Raw genomic sequence first — 19695 nt, 5'->3', positions numbered from 1 at the left:
TGGGTTAATGTCTCAGGCAATTGCTATGGCCAGGCAGGCAATCAAACTGCAGTGTTGAGTCTATAAAAGGGCAAGTGCCCCCACTGAGTCAAAATTATAAAATATTGTTAGGTAGCATAATATGTGGCTGCCAAGACTTTTCCTCTCATTATTACAGCAATGCTTTCAGAAAGAGATGCAGTTAAGGTTGTCAGAATTTCATTTTAACCCCTCTTTGAGGCTCTTAAAAACTCACTCATGCTGAAACTTGCCTTTCAGATTCTCAGCCAGATATGGGCTTTGTTTTCAACCTGTTGTTTTCTAATGGAATTCGAGAGGAAGGCTTTCTTAAGGATCTTTCTACACACCCACTTCCTATCTTGATTCTCTTTGCCTCCTTCTCCCAATCTCCTGCCAAAGTCTAGAGACACCGACCGAAGCAACGTGAAAATACACTCCACTGGGAGGATTAAAGACATTTGGAAGGATTTATAAAAATAGCTGCAGCAATGACCAGCACGCAACAAGCAGGCATCGGTCCTGTGGCGACCACTGAGGGCAACTGCATCCTTGCCACTCTTTCTATGGCCAAGAGTGATGATGTAGTTGAATCAATAGGGACTTGGAAAGGCTTTCTCAAGTTAAAGATAACCAGGGGCAGCTGGAAAGTTTCCTCACGGGTGTGACCTGCAGGTAGGTGACAATCTCACCACTGATGGATGATCTGGTAGGAAGAAGGAAGCAGAGATACTGTCCCAAGGCTACACTTGCATGGTAAACCCAGTGGTGTCTCCACTCAGTGATGTCTCCAGTGATCACTGAAATCGAAACCCACATGCCGACTGTAAAAGCAGCTCTTTTTTGCTGGGACATCATGGGAAGGAAGATGGACAAAGCAACAACTCACTGTGTCTGAGCAGAATGCTTCATAGTTCATTATCACCAGTATCAGGGCTATGAAGAGGAAGGAGTCCCCTCAGCCCCTCTCTCCAGATGGAAGACATTTGAGGGAGCCTCCCCTATCTGATTTCACAATACTCCCAGGATTCCTTAGCTCCTCCCTAGCACAGTGGTGGTCTAACCAGACTTCTATGCTAATTGGTATCTGAGATGTCACTGTAGAGAATATTCATTTTTGGAGACAGCCTACAAAACATGTTAGGTCTAAAATGCATGAGCCTCATTAGAGAAGTCCCGGAACCTGGGAAAATGCTGAATCCTCGGGGCCTAGGGCTCCAAGAAGCAAGGGTTATGAGCTATCTCAGGTTACAGCTTAACACAGATGTTCTCTTGTCCTGGTGCCCAGCTACCTTCCCAATCCATTTACTGGAAAAAAAAAAAACTATATATATTTTAAACTCTTGGAATTAAGAAAGTTGTAGTAAGAATACTGCCCCCAATTCTTCATTTTAGCATGATGAATGCACAGCCTGGGAGTTTGCCAAGTATTGCTGGGATGATTTAGGCAAATCTAAGGCAGCCTGGCCAGTAACTCTCATCTGCTGCTAGAAAAGCAAAGATGTTTATGGGAGGCCACTGTGCTTGGCCTAAAGCAGTTATATAGCAAAAAGTGCAGGCGTGTCTCAGACAGAGGTCGGGTACATTATCCTTTTGCCCCTTTCCTATTCATTTTCACTGGTGTTCAGTCTATCAGTGTAACTCAGATACCTAAACTAAACTGAAACTTGCTATATAGCTAAGGCTTCTCAGGTATTTAATCCTCCTGCATAAGCTGTCCAAGTGCTAGGAATTATTAGATTCAGCTAAAATATTTCATTTTTAAGCCATGACAAGCGCTCTTATTAATATTTTAGAAAGTATCCAGAAAGATAGTCACCTCCACTTACATTTATGATCTAAGTATTTCCTACTCTAGTTCAATTCCAAACCTGATAGGTTTCTGATATTTTGTTTATTCTTCTTTAAGATGACTGGTTAAGCTGTTCCATTTTTCCATTTTAAAACCCAATTCCTTTCTCCTGTTCTCTCATTTTCCCCAAATACATCATCAACATCTTCTTCTTCTTCATCCTTACCATCATCATCATCATGGTAAAATGAACATAATCATATTTATATAATTATCAGCATTATTACCTAATAACATTCCCAGAAGTGTGCTGTCTCAATGTGTCCTTTGGATATTCCCAGTGTATGGAGTTTAAGAAATTGCAGAGAGAGAGAGAGAGAGAGAGAGAGAGAGAGAGAGAGAGAGAGAGAGAACACACGAGAACTTTCTGGTAATTAGCTCATTATTGGTTTAAGTGTCCAATCTGTCGTGTCCCAGGGAGTTCATAAAACATATGACTTTCAGCACGATACTGTCTATCTATTGCTGAGGTAACTACTCTAAAACTCACAGAGATATACATATGCAAAAGAATAAAGATCTCTCTCACACTATACAGGAAAAAATTCACTGAAGAGTAGCAAAAAATGTTAACTGTTTAAGTGTTAATTCTTAGAAGAAAATACAGGAGTAAAGCTCGAGTGTTTCAAAGCCTTTACAGGAAGGATACCTAAAAGATAATAAGTAAATCAACATAAACTAGTTTGGCTTCATCAATATTAAAAACTTCTGTGTCTCAGATCAGAGCTGCATGAGAGAGAGGGCAAAGCCCAGGATGGAGGAAAAAGTTAACAAATCAGATACAACAAGTGTGTGTCTGAAATACATACTCTTTATCTCCATTTATACTCCTTAGTTATGAAAAGACAGCCCATATGAAGAATGAGCAGACGATCTTAAACTGTCAACTGGATACAATCTAGAATCGTTTAGGAAAAGATTCACAAGGGTCTGATTGTCTAGCTCAGGTTCACTTGTGAGCATGTCATTGCGGGATTGTCTTATTACATTGATTAACATGAGAAGAACCAGACCACTTTGGGTGACTCCATCTCCTATGCTGGGTATTGGGCTGTGTAAGGGTGGGAGGTGAGCAAGCACATGCACATGAATTCCCCTTCTGCTCTAACTGTGGGTGTGGCCAGCTGCTCCCAATGCCCACCTTGACTTTCCTGCAGTGATAACGTGGAGTAATAATGAGCCAAATATTCCTGATCCACCCTGATCTCTCTTTGGAGTCTCTCTATGTAGCCCTGGCTGTTCGGACCCTCACTGTGTACACTAGGCCTGCCTCAAGTTCACAGAGATACACTTACTTGCCTCTGCTTCCAGATGGATGATGGGATTGAAGGTGTACACCACCACATCTGGCACCCTTTCTCTCTTGAAGTTTCTTTTGTTGGAGTATTTTGTCATGGAAAAAAGGAAAAAAGTCTAGGACAGGAGACAAATATTTCTTCATATCCACTAGAACGGCTACCATTAAAAAGAAAGATTATAAACAAGGCAAGGATAGAGAGGGCTCAGAGCCCTCGTGTGCTGCTGATGGTAATATAAACAGTGTGGTTGTTTGGAGAAACAGGCTGGCAGTGCCTCAGAAGCTAAATACAACATTAACATATGTCAGCTCTTTCACTTGTCAATGTATATACCCAAGGGAAATGGATATGTATGTCCTCATAATGATTTGCACCAAATGTTTGTAGCAGTAGCATTCATAACAGCCATAAAGCAGAACTACTAAGATTTCCATCCGTTGGTGAGTGGGTAAACAAAACATGTGGTTACAGGATTTCTCTTACACAAAATTCCCATAACCTGCTGACCTATGCTGTCATAAAACAGAGCAGGAGCTGCCAAGCAGGGCTGAAAGTGACATTCTAGATTTCTTCGGCAGGTTAAGAAAATGTCAGATTGGTAGTAGTGACACAACTCCAGGAATATTTTTAAATTGAATTGAATGCTTTATACACATTAAATTGTAAACTTTAAATAGCTGAGCAATATTGTTTGTGAATTAAGTACACACACACACACACACACACACACACACACACACACTTTGATTCAGACCTTGGTTCTCAGTCATAGACACCCCTTAAAGACATGTGGGCCACGTTCACAACCCCAAGGCTGGTACATTTTCCAGACTAATCATACCAGAATACTGGTGGGTGGGACCCAGACACTAGCATGTGTCCCTCTCCTGGGTTATCCCAGCACTTGAGTGAAAACACTGTTTCCTTTGTGGATACAATGGCACAGCATTGAGTTCTTCTTCCTCTTCCATTGGATGAGATCCATGAAGTGAGGTTCACCTCAGAAGCTTGTTAGGGCTGCTCACTATGGTGCTAACTGGTACGTTTGGAGCCATGTTGTAGAGAGGCACACATAAGAAGGCCTTGAGTGGAGGGGGGACATTGCCTTGCCACCTGGATAGCCTGCACTAGAGCCTCTGAGCTCCTCTGTACTCAGGGAAGATATGTGTTCAGGTTCTATGACTCTGATATTGGAATTATGCCCTAAAATTAAAGGAACAGGATCACAAAATGGAAACAGAAGGAACACTGCCAAACTCATTTTCTGAGGCCACTGTCACCCTGATACCTAAACCACACAAAGACTCAATCAAGAAAATTTTATACAATTTACCTTAAGACCATTGATGTAAAAATACTCAGTAAAATACTTGTAAAGTGAATCCAAGAACATATCAAAAACATCATCCACCATGATCATGGCTTCATCCTAGAAATGATGGGATGGCTAAACATACAAAAATCCATCAATTTAATATTCCATAAACAAAGTGAAAGAAAAAAAACATATGATGATCTCATTAGATGCCAGAAAGGTCTTTGACAAAATCCAATACTCCTTTATGATAAAAGGAGAAATCAGGGATACAAGGTGCATACCTAAACACAATAAAGGTAAAGGTAATATACACTAAGCCAATAGCCAACATCAAATTAAATGGTGAGAAATTTAAAGCAATTCCACTAAAATCAGGAACAAGACCAGGCTGCCCAGCCTGTCCGGGTCTATTCAGTCTAGGATGTGAAGTTTTAGCTGGCACAGGACGACAGTTACAGATCAAAGGGATACAAATTGGAAAGAAAGAAGTCAAAGTATCGCTATTCAGAGCTGCTCTAATCGTGTACATAGGTGACCCCAAAAAATTTACCAGAGAGCTCCTACAGCTGATAAACACCTTCAGCAAAGTGACTGGATATAAAATAACTCAAAAAATCACCAGTAGCCCTCCTTTATACAAATGATAAACAGGCTGAGAAAGAATTTAGGGGAATAATACCCTTTACAATAGCCACAAATAATATAAAATATGTTGGTGTAAAGCTAACCAAGCAAGCGAAAGACCTGTATAGCAAGAACTCCAAGTTTCTGAAGAAAGAAATTGAGGAAGATATCAGAAGATGCATAGACCTCCTGTGCTCATGAATCAGTAGGCTAACCACACATTTTAAAACGTGTTTTGCTAATATCATTTAAGGCGAGTGTCTTAGTCAGGGTTTCTATTCCTGCACAAACATTATGACCAAGAACCAAGTTGTGGAGGAAAGGGTTTATTACACTTCCATACTGCTGTTCATCACCAAGGAAGTCAGGACTGGAACTCAAGCAGGTCAGGGAGCAGGAGCTGATGCAGAGGCCATGGAGGGATGTTCTTTTCTGGTTTGCTTCCCCTGGCTTGCTCAGCCTGCTCTCTTATAGAACCAAAGACTACCAGCCCAGAGATGTCACCACTCACAAGGGGACCTCCCCCTTGATCACTAATTGAGAAAATGCCTTACAGCTGAATCTTGTGGAGGCATTTCCCCAACTGAAGCTCCTTTCTCTGTGATAACTCCAGCCTGTGTCAAGTTGACACAAAATTAGCCAGTACAGTAAGCTTCAATCAGTTTTTAAGTAAGGTAGAATGAGACCTGAAAGCAAACAGGTGGTATTCTGGAAGATTGTGAGCATTGGGTTTGCAAAGGAAAAAGGATGAAGTTTAGCTTGAAATACCATCCCTCAGAGTAGTCCATACAAGCCTCATCAATGAGATTTGTAACTTGACCTTACAGGTGCTTAAAAATTGACTCTTAAGTTTCTGAAACCAAACCCATAAAATGTTATAGGTCATCAGCAGGTGCCTAGACACATGTTCCTATCTCCTTTGTCCTCTCATTTTTAGGCACATAGCACCACATAAGACCTAAGTCATTCAAACACATACATAGTCCTTGTAGTCTCCTTGGCAGTATTCACATCTGTGATAGAGGGGACCCTTTTACACATGCATAATTACAGCCCCTTTGCAAGTCTGTTTTATACAGAATTGACCTCACACAGTCCTGGATGGGGGGGGGGGAGCATTGTTCAAAGGGGAGCTAAACCCACCAGGTTTTAGCAAGATCACTGCTGATAAGACCAGCTCCAATAACATACAGATAATAAATTTTCTGCTGGTAGAACAGACCAAAGAAGAATTCCCCCCTCGAGTGTCCAAGCTGCTGTAAATCACAGTAGTTTCTCCAGAAAAAAAAATCATCAGAGCCAAGGGTATTTTTTATGATAGCTGCTTATATTGGAATGCATAGAATGCATAGAAGAATTGACGAATATATACTGTATGATAATTATGAATAATTAACCCTTATTTTTCAAAAAGAAGATTGGAGTTGGGCAAAGAAACACGAAAGAAGGAAAGGATGGGCAACTCAAACCTTGATTGTTAAAAATGACTTCTAAATAAGCATAATATTTTGTCAACATTGAGCTTGAAACATGCAGAGGGCAAAACTGGCAGGCAAAGGAGTGGATCAGAGTCTTGTGACAGAGCTTCGCATCCACACATTCTTCTTGCTGGAAAATGGTTTACAAATGACCTTGCTTTTCACTTCCACGTCCATTGCACCAGCATTAGAGAAATCACTCACCTTGTCCAGAGCATGAGCTAAATATGACAGTCCCAGGCAGCCCTATTCCTACATGGCACTTCCCTGTATCACCCAGCTTGTCTCCAGTTTAAACATAAGTCATCTGGAAACAGAACTACAAAAGGAAAAAGATGGAGGGAGCAGAGGATGTGAGTTACTTCCCGAGAACTCTCCAGTTCTTCTACTGAAATGTGAATCTAAAAATCAGCCTCAGTTCATTTTCTAGTCCTAAGGCCGACAGCTTCTTGGACAAAGTGTTTCACTGGAACAAATTACATTTGTTTGGTGCTTACAGGAGCCTGAGAACGAAGAGCCATCAGCCAAGGTATTCATTAGTGGGTACTTATCAGTGGCAAGCTAGTAAATATCAGCACTTCCACGCAAATATTTAAAATAATTCCAAGCAAATTTGAACCTCAACAGAGAGCTAGCCAAACACATTTGCAATCTGAACCCAAGGTTCTAATAGGGTGCTGCCTTTTGGCTGTCCTTCAGGGCGAGGGACATTTTTAGAAAGATTAACACTTGGCTGCAAACAAAGACCGGCATTTTCAACACAATCTTTGGGCCAAGATTTTTTTTTCATACAAAACATAATGTATCTCTCCTCCTACCCCAGGCACATGTACAGAGTTAGTGTGCCAATGAATCTGTGCAAGAACACTGTTCCTAAAGCAACATGCGAAGGAGATATAAAAGAAAGCTCTAGAAGCTTATGACAAATACGCAGGGCAGTAGCAGAAGAGTTTGGTAGACAGACAGAAGCATGATACACGGCAAAAACTGGGCAGAGAAGTGAGGATGGGCCTCAGGCCTGTGCAAACAAGGCCATCTTCATTTTAAATCTTAAATCTATGTGATCTGCAAAGTCTGTCAGCACTAGAGCCAATAGTCAGCTCACGTGATTTAGAGCTGTTTCAATAAACTTTGAAATCTGTGATTCAGATACCTCTAATTTTGTTGTATTGAGTTGTCCACCAAAATGGGGTTAAAATTCATTTTTCAAGTCCAACATTTTCTGCAACCTTAATCTCTGTAGGTAGCAATAAGGAAATGCAAAATATTCTCTGGCTTAGATGGCTTCTGGCATAATTATAGGTCTGGTGTTTGAAAAATGAAGGGCAGATGAAGATGGCTGCAGAGACATGAATAACCCAGAATGTCTGACAGCATAGCACTTATATCTAATTAACTACCAATTACTGAATTCATAACTTAACATGAGAAGGAAAAACACAAATGGGATTTTTAGAAAGAAAAATAAAACACCATCTCTTTTATCTACATTTCAGTTTACAGTTGGCCTCTAAAGGCAGGATGAGTGCAATAGGTTGAGAAAGGGAGTAGGTAGATTGAGCAATAAAAACCCATTTGATAATATGCAGGGCTATAAAAATGACTAGACTGAAACTATTAGCCAAAGACAAATAATCCCCACAGGAGAGAAGGGAGCAACTCGCGCTGAGTTGTAAGGTCTGGTACAGTAAATGCAAATGTAACATTGAAAAGCCATCTTCCAAACTCATGGCTTTCTGTGGCTCTGGTGCATCTCAGAGTTCCTCATCTTTTCTGTTTTTTTTTTTCTTTTCTTTTATTATTGTGTGTGTGTGTGTGTGTGTGTGTGTCTGTGTCCCCAAGGTTGTAAGTTATAACCGTTCTAACTACCACTTTTCCTTTTCCTTCTCTCCATTTTGCCCATAGCCTACCCTATGGCTCGTCTTGCTAGCCAGCTTGCTCAGGGATTCCATGTCTCCATCTTTATGGTCTGGAGATGCAGGCCAGCTGTCACACCCACCCAGTGTTTATGTGGGTTTCTAGAGATCTGAACTCTGGTCTTCACACTTGTGGGCTCATCACTTTGGCCAGTGAACATCTCCCCTTTGCTTAACCCCAAGTCTTGATTCTTTTCTGGCATGACCATGTTCACAAATTTTGTCATGACACAGAAGGTGAAACAGTCCTTGGTTATTTACTGGTTTCATTATTAATCATCACAATTGCCATAGTGCTACAGCCATTGTAATACCACTACTATTAGAAAGACTATTTGTACCAATGTCAGGCCTGTCCCCACTGCCACCTAGCTTCCTGCCAAGAGACAGTCGGTCTTAAAGTGATCACCATTCAATTTCCAAATTCAAGTAAACCATGCAGTATTCCTTGATCCCTTGTGCTGGCTGGCTCTCTCTGATCATGCTAATTTGCTGGTGGTGTGGCTCAGGGACCAGAAACTTCTGCACCAGTTGAGAACTTTTTTCAAATGTGGTTTTTCAGGTCCATGCTAGCCAGCTAGAACCAGAAATTCTGGAGTGCAGCCTCACATAACAGCATGACACACAAATCTAAGCAGCTCTGCTTCATAGAGGAAATGGCCCATTGATAGCTTGAGGAGGAAGGAGTAAAGCTGAACTTGTACAGCTTAGCTACCTGCCATGCAGGTTTTGTCTTTTTCTCAGGTCTGCCTGCCAAAGCCCAGAGCAAGAGAGAAGAAAGCAGAGTTTGAAGCAGGAAAGCTGAGGAAAGAAAAACTCTGGGCAAGGTATTTGGCAAAAGTGTGTCTTTATACATGGCATATGGTCAAGGAGGCTGCTGAGAGAGAATGGGGCTCCATCAGAACCATCCAGCTGTGGCTGCTCTGTTGCCTGCTCAGACTGCCTATTCAGAACTGTAGGACTCTATTTTCGGTCATTGCAGACATCAGATCAAATCAGCTGCTGTGTGTTCTTTAGAGCTAGTAACCCTGTGAGGTCAATGTGTTACAGCCCCAGGTCCCACTGAACCACATCTGGAGGCCAGACTGAGCTTCCCCAGGACTACTGTGTCAAATGCGTTAGCTGATCTGTATTGGCCTATCCCGACATTTAATTTGAGATGAGATTTCAACTTATATCCTCTAACTTTTCCTCCTTTTTTTTTCTTTGTACCAACACATCTTTCTCTATTAAAGTAGACAAGAAAAAGTATTTAAAGAAAATAAAGATCACCTATATCCTTATCACACCCATTTTGATGAATATAATTATATAAAATGTATAATTTAATAGAAATTAGGATACAAAATAACTAGTTATTCATGAAAAGATATCATAACTTACGCTGATAATTATCTGTTCAAGTGATGCTGGAGTTTGAAACTATGTAGAGTTAGTTGTTAGTGTGAACAACTAAGAAGATCCCATGTCAAAGTAAATTATAAAGCACTGCCACTGTGGCTTGGCTTGTGAAAAAGCACTTCCCTAGCATGCATGAGGAGCCTGGCTCCTCCCTCAGTGTGTGAACAAAACTGCCTGCCGCAAACAGCAAAACCGAAAAGGCTGCTCTCTCCAGGTTCTGCTTCTATGCACAGTGGCACACAGGATACAACTGTACACTGATTTTTGTATTCATTCCTGATGTCCAAATGACCTATATGATAAGTCTCAGAAACAGAACTTCCTGACCAAAATGTTTCTGTCTTTTAAGATTTTGGTGCATATGTCCAAACCTCCCCCAGAAAGAGAGTGAGCGTGAGCTCACTCACCAAGGTGTAAAGTTGGAAAGCCACATCAAAGAAAATTGGGAGAAGAAAACTTAGAACTCAGAGTGACCTTCTTTAAGGAAATGGTTACAACAGTGACAATTCAGAATCCACACAGATGTATATTAATCCTGGAACAAAGACTCCAATGTCATCTAGCAGTTATGATGTAGGAGTTAGATCTATAAATAGCATAACAGACCTTTCTAGAAGATGTAATGGCATCATGTTCAATAAGAAAGATCTTGGTAAAAGTAATTATATAGGATAGGAATCATTGCTGTAAATTTTTATTTTTAAAATCATGGGAATTTATGTGTGTGTGTGTGTTTTTATGTATAGGCCTATAAATGCATGCAGTACCCAGGAAGTCCAGTAGGTGACGTCAGATACTACAGAGCTGGAGTTACATGTGGATGAGCTGGAGGATGTTGGTGCCAGAAGCAAAACTCTACTCTTCAGCGGGAGCAGAACACAGTTCCAACTGCTGACACCTCTCTCCAGTTTTTATGTAATATTTTAAAAATTAAAACAGGAGATAATGTAGTGAGTGGTAACATACATGAGAGAAATCCAAACCCATGTACTGGAAAAAACAGCTAGTACACAAAAGCCAGTCTCCAGAGGGATGCTCCATATGTTCCCAGAAGCCATACTCAGAACAACAACAACAACAACAACAACAACAACAACTACTACTACTACTACAAAAGAGGCATAAGAATTAACATGCCAGCACTTGTCAAACCTGGATTCAGCTCAAAACATGGTGGGAGGTCTCCAGGACCCCCACAGGCTCCTCTAGGATATTAAGGAGACTAACATTGACCTTATCTGTCTTTTTTTACTATGGTACCATGGTTTTGAGTAAGACTTTGGCATGCACTAGAAAGAAAGAGTGGATCTTGAACATTTATACCACATTATTGCAGTGAGGAAAACTAGCTAGTTTACCAAGAATATCCTTGATGAAGTCATTTTCTTGAAAGCTCTACTCCAGAACACTGGTTTAGTGATGCTCAGAGTACCTTGGGGGCAAGGAGCCACACGCACTGCTGGTGCTGAAGGAAGAGGGACAGAGGTCTGGAGGGCACCGGTGTGGCTGGAGTGCCAGCTGTCCTGTCTGCTTTCTTCACTGAACATCACTTGTCCCTGACACTGTGCTTATGCAGAGTCTGTATTTGGCTGGCTGATCTTTGAGTAAAATGAAATCTGTCATTTCAAAACTGCCTGGCGGTGTTCTTCATTAGTAACAAAATGCAAGCTTTCAAATGGAAATCATAAACATGAAAAGGTTATATCGGCTACCAGGAGCTGACAGGTGCTCAGTGGCTAAAGGCTTTCTAAGGTCAGTAGAGATGGAGTAAAGGAGAACCCACAAAGTAGTAAAAGACAGGAAACAGGCTAGATTTGTCAGTGAGCTCCAGGAATCCTCCTGTCTCTGCCTTGCCAGGATCAGGTGTGCACTGCAGGATCAGGTTACAGGTGTGCACTGCAGGATCGGGTTACAGGTGTGCACTGCAGGATTGGGTTACAGGTGTACACTGCAGGATCAGGTTACAGGTGTGCACTGCAGGATCGGGTAACAGGTGTGCAGTGCAGAGCCCTTAAGGTGGACGCTGGGGACACGTGCTCAGGTCTTTACACTGGAGCCAGCTTCCCAGACCCATATAATTTTTCTGTCCCAATAATAGTTTTATATTGTTAAGATCACACACATCAACAATTGTAAGGCAGAAAAGAAATCAATTTAAGATCATTAGGAAAAGGAGAGTGTGAATTTCCCACTGAATAGTACAGACAATTGCGAGCATGTAGACAAGAATGAAGGTGCTCACGTCTAAGTTTAATCTCTTGATAAATAGGGCAACAGTGAGGTGCCCCCAGTCTCCAAATGCAATGTGCAGACAGAGTTAGTAAGACTCTCCTTCAGGCATTGAGCTGATGGCGTTAACATTCTTAGGTCTGCTGGACTAGCCACTGGACTGAAATCAATTACAGAGCTTAATCCATGATATTAACACATCTGAAGATCTTGGCCACTTCAGATAAACTGAGCTCAAAGGAAACAAACTTTGGCAGTGAGTATTAGGCACTGTCCGCAGGAAGGAAGTCAAGTCCAATAAGCACCCAGTTATGATAGCTGTGTCCTCTTGTGGGAACATGGGCATTTCCATGGCCTTCTCTATGGCCCACAGAAACGTCCTTCAAAACTGTGGCTGTCTCTGGCTCTGAAAACTCTACTGATTGCCTGATTGCATATTCAACACTCTAATGATCCAAAGAAAGGTTATGGGAGGCTCCTGGGCCTGCAGATTGCTGTTCTGATAGAAAGCACCCCCCCTTTATTCTCACTAAGACTCACTCATGTGTATATTTTCAAGGTCAGAAACCAGACGAAACTCCACAGTTTTCTTCATTATTTGAAAATGCTATTTATTTAGTGTGACAATTTTAGAAAGATAATTTCAAATACACTCCAACTTGTGTGGGAATCAAGAGCTAATTTCAGTCTCTAGAACTCTGATATAAACAGATCACACTCAGTAGACTTAGTCACTACCCGTGGTCTGAACCCACTCCCTGGAAGCTGATACCCTTAAACACAGGAGAATTTCTTTTTAACCACCTTTTCCCCCAGAACTGGCTTCTGTCTACAGGTAAAAGATATTGATGGACCCAGAAATTTCTCTCATTCCCATTTTTGGTGAATTTTGTTATGATAAAAAATTGCTTTATCCTTCACTTTCAGCCCATAACTCATAGATACAATAAAAAATATTGGATTCATAAGTCAGTTATTTGTGCCAGCCAGGTTCCACCCTAAAAGTTACATCTTTTTACATGATAAAAGGTACAATTGTCTTTAACACAAAAGCAGAAACCCAAGGAAGATTTTTAAAAAGTATTTTTCTTGTAAATTTAATTCTATGATTTGCTGATGTATTTTTTAATGAATTTTGACCTATAAGGCAGAAATAGTCAAATATTGATATATTTACCTGATAGTTAAAATTTTCTGTTGTCCTCCTTTCTCTGATAGGTGAACAGATATGCACCCACCCATCAGTTTACCAACGACAAGGAAGCAGCACTGGAATAAATCTTGTTTTTCACCCTGTGACTCAGATCTCTCACTTCTGGAAGGGGAGCCCGTGTTTCACGACTGGCTGTCCCTTGGCTTTCCTTCCTCTGTCAGAATGAATGACACAGCATTGTGTCACATGTCATTACACCACATCCTGACACATGCTTAGCATTTGGCTAGAGTGCCACTCTGTGATCAGGTTCACGCTGTGCACCACCCCGTGCATGTGTGAGCACGTGGGGGAGAATGTGAGCAAGCCTGTCTGCCACTACATTTGTATGTTGATTTCCAGCTAACAGAAAGCCAAACATGCTGGAGACCCAGCTTCCCTTTCTTCCTGACACATTTTTTTCTGTGATTAGATGCATTAAAAAAAACACACACACAACAGTATTAAAAATTAACTATGGCATGTGTTTGTAAACAACCATGGTTATACCAAAGGGCTTTTTCCTCAACTCACATATGTGTCTTGTAGAGCCATCATCGAGTCAACAAGACACATTTTCATTTACTTTGTAGTACAGTTCAAATCATCCCAAAGACAGAAAATATACTTCTCCATAAAAAATAAAACCAGTGAAAGAACAAGAGGCTTATGAGAGCCTTAAAGCATCCTCTATAAAAGTGTCAGCCTATCGGATTCCTTCCATCAACCTGCTGCAAAAATGGAAACAGCAAATGAGATTCTTGATGGTCGTAGTTGACATTTTTCCTGGTATTGTATTCTTGTGGGTTATGAGGTTACTAAGACCCTCAGTGTAATTACAGTTTGACACTCTCTATCATTTTATATTTATAGTCTTCTAAAGGAAGTAGCACAAACTTCATCCTTTAAAACATTATTGAGTCACATGTTATACGTACCCCAAATGTCACAGATGGTAGAATACAATGACTCAAGACAGGAATGAGCCTTGAGTTTCAAATTTAAGATACAAGAAAGCTGGCGATAAAAGCCCAGCTGTTGGTTAAATTAGACCAGGTGGGTAGTACTCTAGGGACTCTAAGTTCAGATGAAATGAGCAGTATTTCGGTATCATTTTTATTTGTTCTTAAAGCAAGCATGACACACAAATAAAGTCATACAAACTTGGAATAAAAAAAGAACAACTCAAAGCCTTGGTAATTGTGATTCCTCAGATCTTAGTGTGGCACAGCAGACACAGGCTCTGGATTCACACAGACCTGATCCAAGGGCAGACTCTGCCTCAGCCTGGTGTGAGGCTATCGTGTCCCGAGCTGCTAATCAGCCTTTCCTTTACCTTTCTTATCTATATGGTGACACCAGGAATAAGTAGTGTGCTTCATGGAGCCATTGTGAGGTATCAGTGAAGCAATTTCCTCAAAGCACGTAGCCCACAAAGCCTACTCAAAAATGCCCGAATCCTGGAAGGATGTGAATACTTTGACATGAAAGACTACATGCACAGTCACTTGGTAGGTGAGGGAAAGTGGTAGCCATGCCATGTCAACTATACAAAGCAAAACTAAAAACAGAAAGCCCAGTCAGAGTCCACATGTTCCTGTGTCCATGTTGTATCAATGAGGAGAAACGTGGCGGACATGCTTATGTTTGGGTCTAGCCTGTCCAGCCTGCCCAGCCTGCCCACTGGTGTTCAGCTGAGCCTTCCTGTATTTAGGAGGCCTTTTGTGAGGTGAAGTTTGTATCAATTTCTTTTTCACAAAGATTTGTTTTCTTTTTAATGATTTAATATGTGTACATGTTTATGGGTGGGTGGAGTTGTTCATGGGAATGCAGGTGCCCGGTGCCAGAGGAGACCAGAACAAAGATGTTGAATCCCTGGATCCCTAGAGCTGGAGTTACTAGCTGTTGTAAACCTTTGTTGCAACCTTTGACAATATAAAACAAAGACTAAGCAGAAGACATAAAACTCAATCTATATTTCACGATACATAGGAATCTTCATTCTTGGGCAGTGAGATGTCTCAGTGGGTAAAAACATTTACCACTAAAGCTGGCAACTCAGCTTCAATCACCTCGGCTCACATGGTGGAAAGAGAGACTTGATGGCTAGAAGTTGTCCTCTGATCTTCACGCAGGTAGGGTGACATGTGTTTACCTCCACACATGTGCATTCAATGTCAATTAATAAAGATATTTAAAAAGAATCTTCCCATTCTAGTAAGTAGACTTCTGCATAAGGCCAATATATTTACATAGTCTGCCCAATGCGTGATCTCCAGAGCAGTCCTCAAAGCAAACCATTACAAAACAACCACACACAGGGATAAAATGAACCTTCTTAAGGGAGCTAGGATTACCAGTTTTAAAACAAAATTAAAAGTTTGTGCAGTATCTTATGCAACTATCCATGCATGCATTTTTAAATTGAAAAGTCAAGTCTTGCTCTCAGTGGTCTTACCAGATGGGAAGGCCACTCTGATTGGAGCCCTACATGTGGTGTTTCTGCAGTGAACTAGGAGGACTATAGCTGACATGGCTCATTAAAGAGACAGGACTTCTGCTGGTCACTGCTAAATGCTCCTAGAAGGATTGAGCTGGCAGACCCTCTGCTCTCTTCTCCCTTTTTGCCACTGGCTGAGTGTGGAGACCAGTGTTAGCAGTTTAATCGACTGTGGGGAAGCTGGGTTTTTCTTCTGTGAAGCTAATTGAAACGGCAACTTTGGCCTCATTAACCCCTGTAAAAGCCTTCTGAGCTAACTGAGTCTGACAGCATGATTTTAGGCTGACATTAAAGGCAAGATGATTTCAAGAACTATGGAGTTAGGATGTGGAATGTCTCATAAATCTCAACATGTAACAATCAAACTTGGAAGATAATGAATTTATATACCTATATGGTCAAGCAGACAAATTTTAAATTCCCTATCGAAGGAGGCAAAGTGGAAGAAAATAAGCCCAGATATGTCGTGCTGTGCAGATCTGGTACTGTGCCTCTCATTACAGGCATGTTTCAATCACAGGGCCAGGCAGAACAGGTTGGGTTGGTTTTTCTAAACTCAGTAAGAGTGAACTATTATGCAATTAATTAGATTGCTCTAGATTTAACCGGATTTATTGCTAAGATCCCATAATAATAATAAATTGAAGTTGAATAAATTTATTATGCCGCATGCTGGCTGATTACTTTGATATAAATCAGTGATTCTTACTGGGCAGGATTTAGTTCCCCAGGAGATGTATGACACTACCTGGAAACATTTTCAGATTGTTACAACTCAGAGGAAAGCGATAGGGAATGGCTGCTGTGGAACATTATACACTGGACAGCATACAGCAAGAACTATTAAATTCAAGGCACCTATAGGGCAGAGGCTGATAACCAAATCAGAAGGCAGGGTTTGATCAGGTGTATAGGTCAGGGCGTTGCTGTGGTCGAGAGGGAGAGCAGATGCAAGTATAAAGTTTACAATATGTTTTTAGATTCAAAATATCCCTTGCCGGTGAGTTAGGAAACAAACTGGGAGCTGGAGAAAGGTTGTGTAAAATGGTATATGTGTAAAATGGTTCATTATTGGTGAACCACTCAAAAAACAATTAGTGCCAATTTATAGCAATAAAGCCTGATAGGAATTCCTGGGGAGATCCTCCATCTGCTAGAACAAAGAATGACTACACTGTGTTTAAGAAAATGCTTCTTTGAATTAGAGACAGATCATTTCATGATCAGATTTGCCTATATATTAGGACATATTATAAAGTTTCAATATTTTAATTTCTAGGACTGATCCAAAATACATGAATGCAATAGAATGCATGATCTCCAAACAGAGCCTAGCATGAATGATTTCTGAGATAACTGACTAAGAGTTTAGAAAACTTCATTATGAACTCAACTTCTTTTCATGTATCACAATGAAATGGGTATTTTAAATGAATTTTAAAAATAAAACTTTTAATGGATATTTTTAAATTTATCAAGAAAAAATAGAAATTCAGCTGGATCTAGATGTAGAGTGATCATTTTCTCAAACTTTGCTACAGTGTTAGGGAGATAAAAGAAGGGAACCTCAGTTAAGCACATGCTATAAGAGGACCATGCCCCTCTTGTCAGCAGACCAGACCACAGACAAAAGAACGCTCATGTCACAAACTTTAAAATATTATTGATCTAATAAGATGGGCTTACAGATACCATACAATACTTTAAAAATAAAAGTGTTATCTAATAGATAATTCAAATGGCACATAAGAATTAATGGAAATATTATAAATAAAATATATATGAAAACATCTCATTTCACTGTGTTCAATGAAATGCAAAGTAAAGCCAAGGCTGCAGCTCAATGAAGAACAGTTTCATAGTCTGCACAAGGCCCTAGATAGCCTGGATCAATTCAGACAGAGAGAGCAAGAGCTATGCATATGTGTGTAGTATATAATCATGCAGATAACCACAGAGGCCTGAGGTATCAGATCCCCTGTGAGCCTCCTGAGGTGGATGCTTGGAACTGAGCTCAAGGCCTCTGCAGGAGCAATACCAGCATGAGCCCTCAACCATTTCCCAAGGCCCTAAAATGTTTTCTCATATTACAATAATAGAAGATGTACTGGAAGATACTTTAGATTAATTATATATAGTATAATTAAATATATATATATATATATATATATATATATATATATACTATGTAGCATATGTAGTATATGTATAATTTTATACAGTATAATTAATAGAGTAAATATATAAGTATATATAATATACTATTTATATTACAAGGTCTACTGTAAGTACTTATGCATAATAATAATAAGTACCATATATAATATATAATTTTAATAATATTAAATACTATTAAAATTGTGTCACAACTTTCCAGACCAAAGAATTCATTCCCCAAAACTCCCTTATAAGCAAGGTGTCAGCCGCAAGAACATAATCCCAACTTTAACAACAAAAATAACAGGAAGCAATTACTTCTCTTTGATTTCTCTAAACATCAATGGACTCAATTCCCCAATAAAAAGACATAGACTAATAGACTGGCCACACAAACAGGACCCAACATTTTGCTCCTTACAGGGAACCCACCTCAGGGAAAAAGATAGACACTTCCTCAAAGTGAAAGGCTGGAAAACAATTTTCCAAGCAAATGCTCCAAAGAAACAAGTTGGAGTAGCCATTCTAATATCAAATAAAATTGGCTTCCAACCCAAAGTTATCAAAAAAGACAAGGAGGGGCACTTCATACTCATCAAAGGTAAAATTTACCAAGAGGAAATCTCAATTCTTAATATTTATGCTCCAAATACAAGAGCAACCACATTCATTAAAGAAACATTAGAAAAGCTCAAAACACACATTGCACCTCACACAATAATAGTGGGAGATTTCAACACCCCACTCTCACCAATGGACAGATCCTGGAAACAGAAACTAAACAGAGACACATGGACACTAACAGAAGTTATGAAACAAATGGATTTAATAGATATCTACAGAAAATTTTATCCTAAAAAAAAAAGGATATACCTTCTTCTCAGTCCCACATGGTACCTCCTCCAAAATTGACCATATAATTGGTCACAAAACAGGTCTCCACAGATACAAAAATATTGAAATTATCCCATACATTCTATCAGATCACCACGGACTAAGGCTGATCTTCAAGAACAGCATAAACAATAGAAAGACAACACTTATGTGGAAACTGAACAACACTCTTCTCAATGATAACTTGGTCAAAGATGAAATAAAGAAAAAAAAATTAAAGACTTTTTAGAGTTTAATGAAAATGAAGCCACAACATACCCAAACTTATGGGACACAATGAAGGCAGTCACAAAAGAAGTCACTAGATATGCACTCACTGATAAGCGGATATTAGCCCAGAAACTTAGAATACCCAAGATACATTTTGCAAAACACAAGAAAACCAAGAAGGAAGGCCATCGTGTGGATACTTCATTCCTCCTTAGAATAAGGAACAAAATACCCATGAAAGGATATAAGTACAGAGACAAAATTTAGAGCTAAGATGAAAGGATGGACTATCCAGAGACTACCCCATCAGGGGATCCATCCCATCATCAGCCACCAAACCCAGATACTAATGCAAGATTCTGCTGATGGGACCCTGATATTGCGGCCTCTTGTGAGGCTATGCCAGTGCCTGGCAAACACAGAAGTGGATGCTCACAGTCAGTTATTGGATGGAGCACAGGGCCCCCAATGAAGGAGCTAGAGAAAGTACCCAAGGAGCTGAAGGGGGATGCAACCCTGTAGGTGGAACAACAATATGAACTAACCAGTACCCCCTGAGCTTGTGTCTCTAGCTACATATGTCTTCATTGGGAAGAGAGGCCCCTTGGTCTTGCAAACTTTATATGACC

The 19695-nt window shown here is 40.3% G+C and overlaps 1 protein-coding gene across 6 annotated transcripts in view; it reads right to left on the bottom strand.

Annotated features, from left to right (window-relative positions):
- The window catches only part of Thrb (thyroid hormone receptor beta), a 356182-nt gene that overhangs the window by 254132 nt on the left and 82355 nt on the right, over positions 1–19695 (bottom strand). Inside the window, exon 1 of one of the 6 annotated variants that reach the window (XM_029541434.1) lies at positions 13291–16310. The exons of the other annotated variants lie outside the window; for them this stretch is intronic. The gene's annotated coding sequence lies outside the window, so the exon portion shown is untranslated. Of the gene's footprint in view, positions 1–13290; positions 16311–19695 lie in introns of those variants that run through there. 6 annotated transcript variants of the gene reach the window in all.

This window comes from Mus pahari, chromosome 8 (genome assembly GCF_900095145.1).
Source record: "Mus pahari chromosome 8, PAHARI_EIJ_v1.1, whole genome shotgun sequence".
NCBI lineage: Eukaryota > Metazoa > Chordata > Mammalia > Rodentia > Muridae > Mus > Mus pahari.
This window is presented reverse-complemented; position numbering and strand designations above follow the sequence as displayed.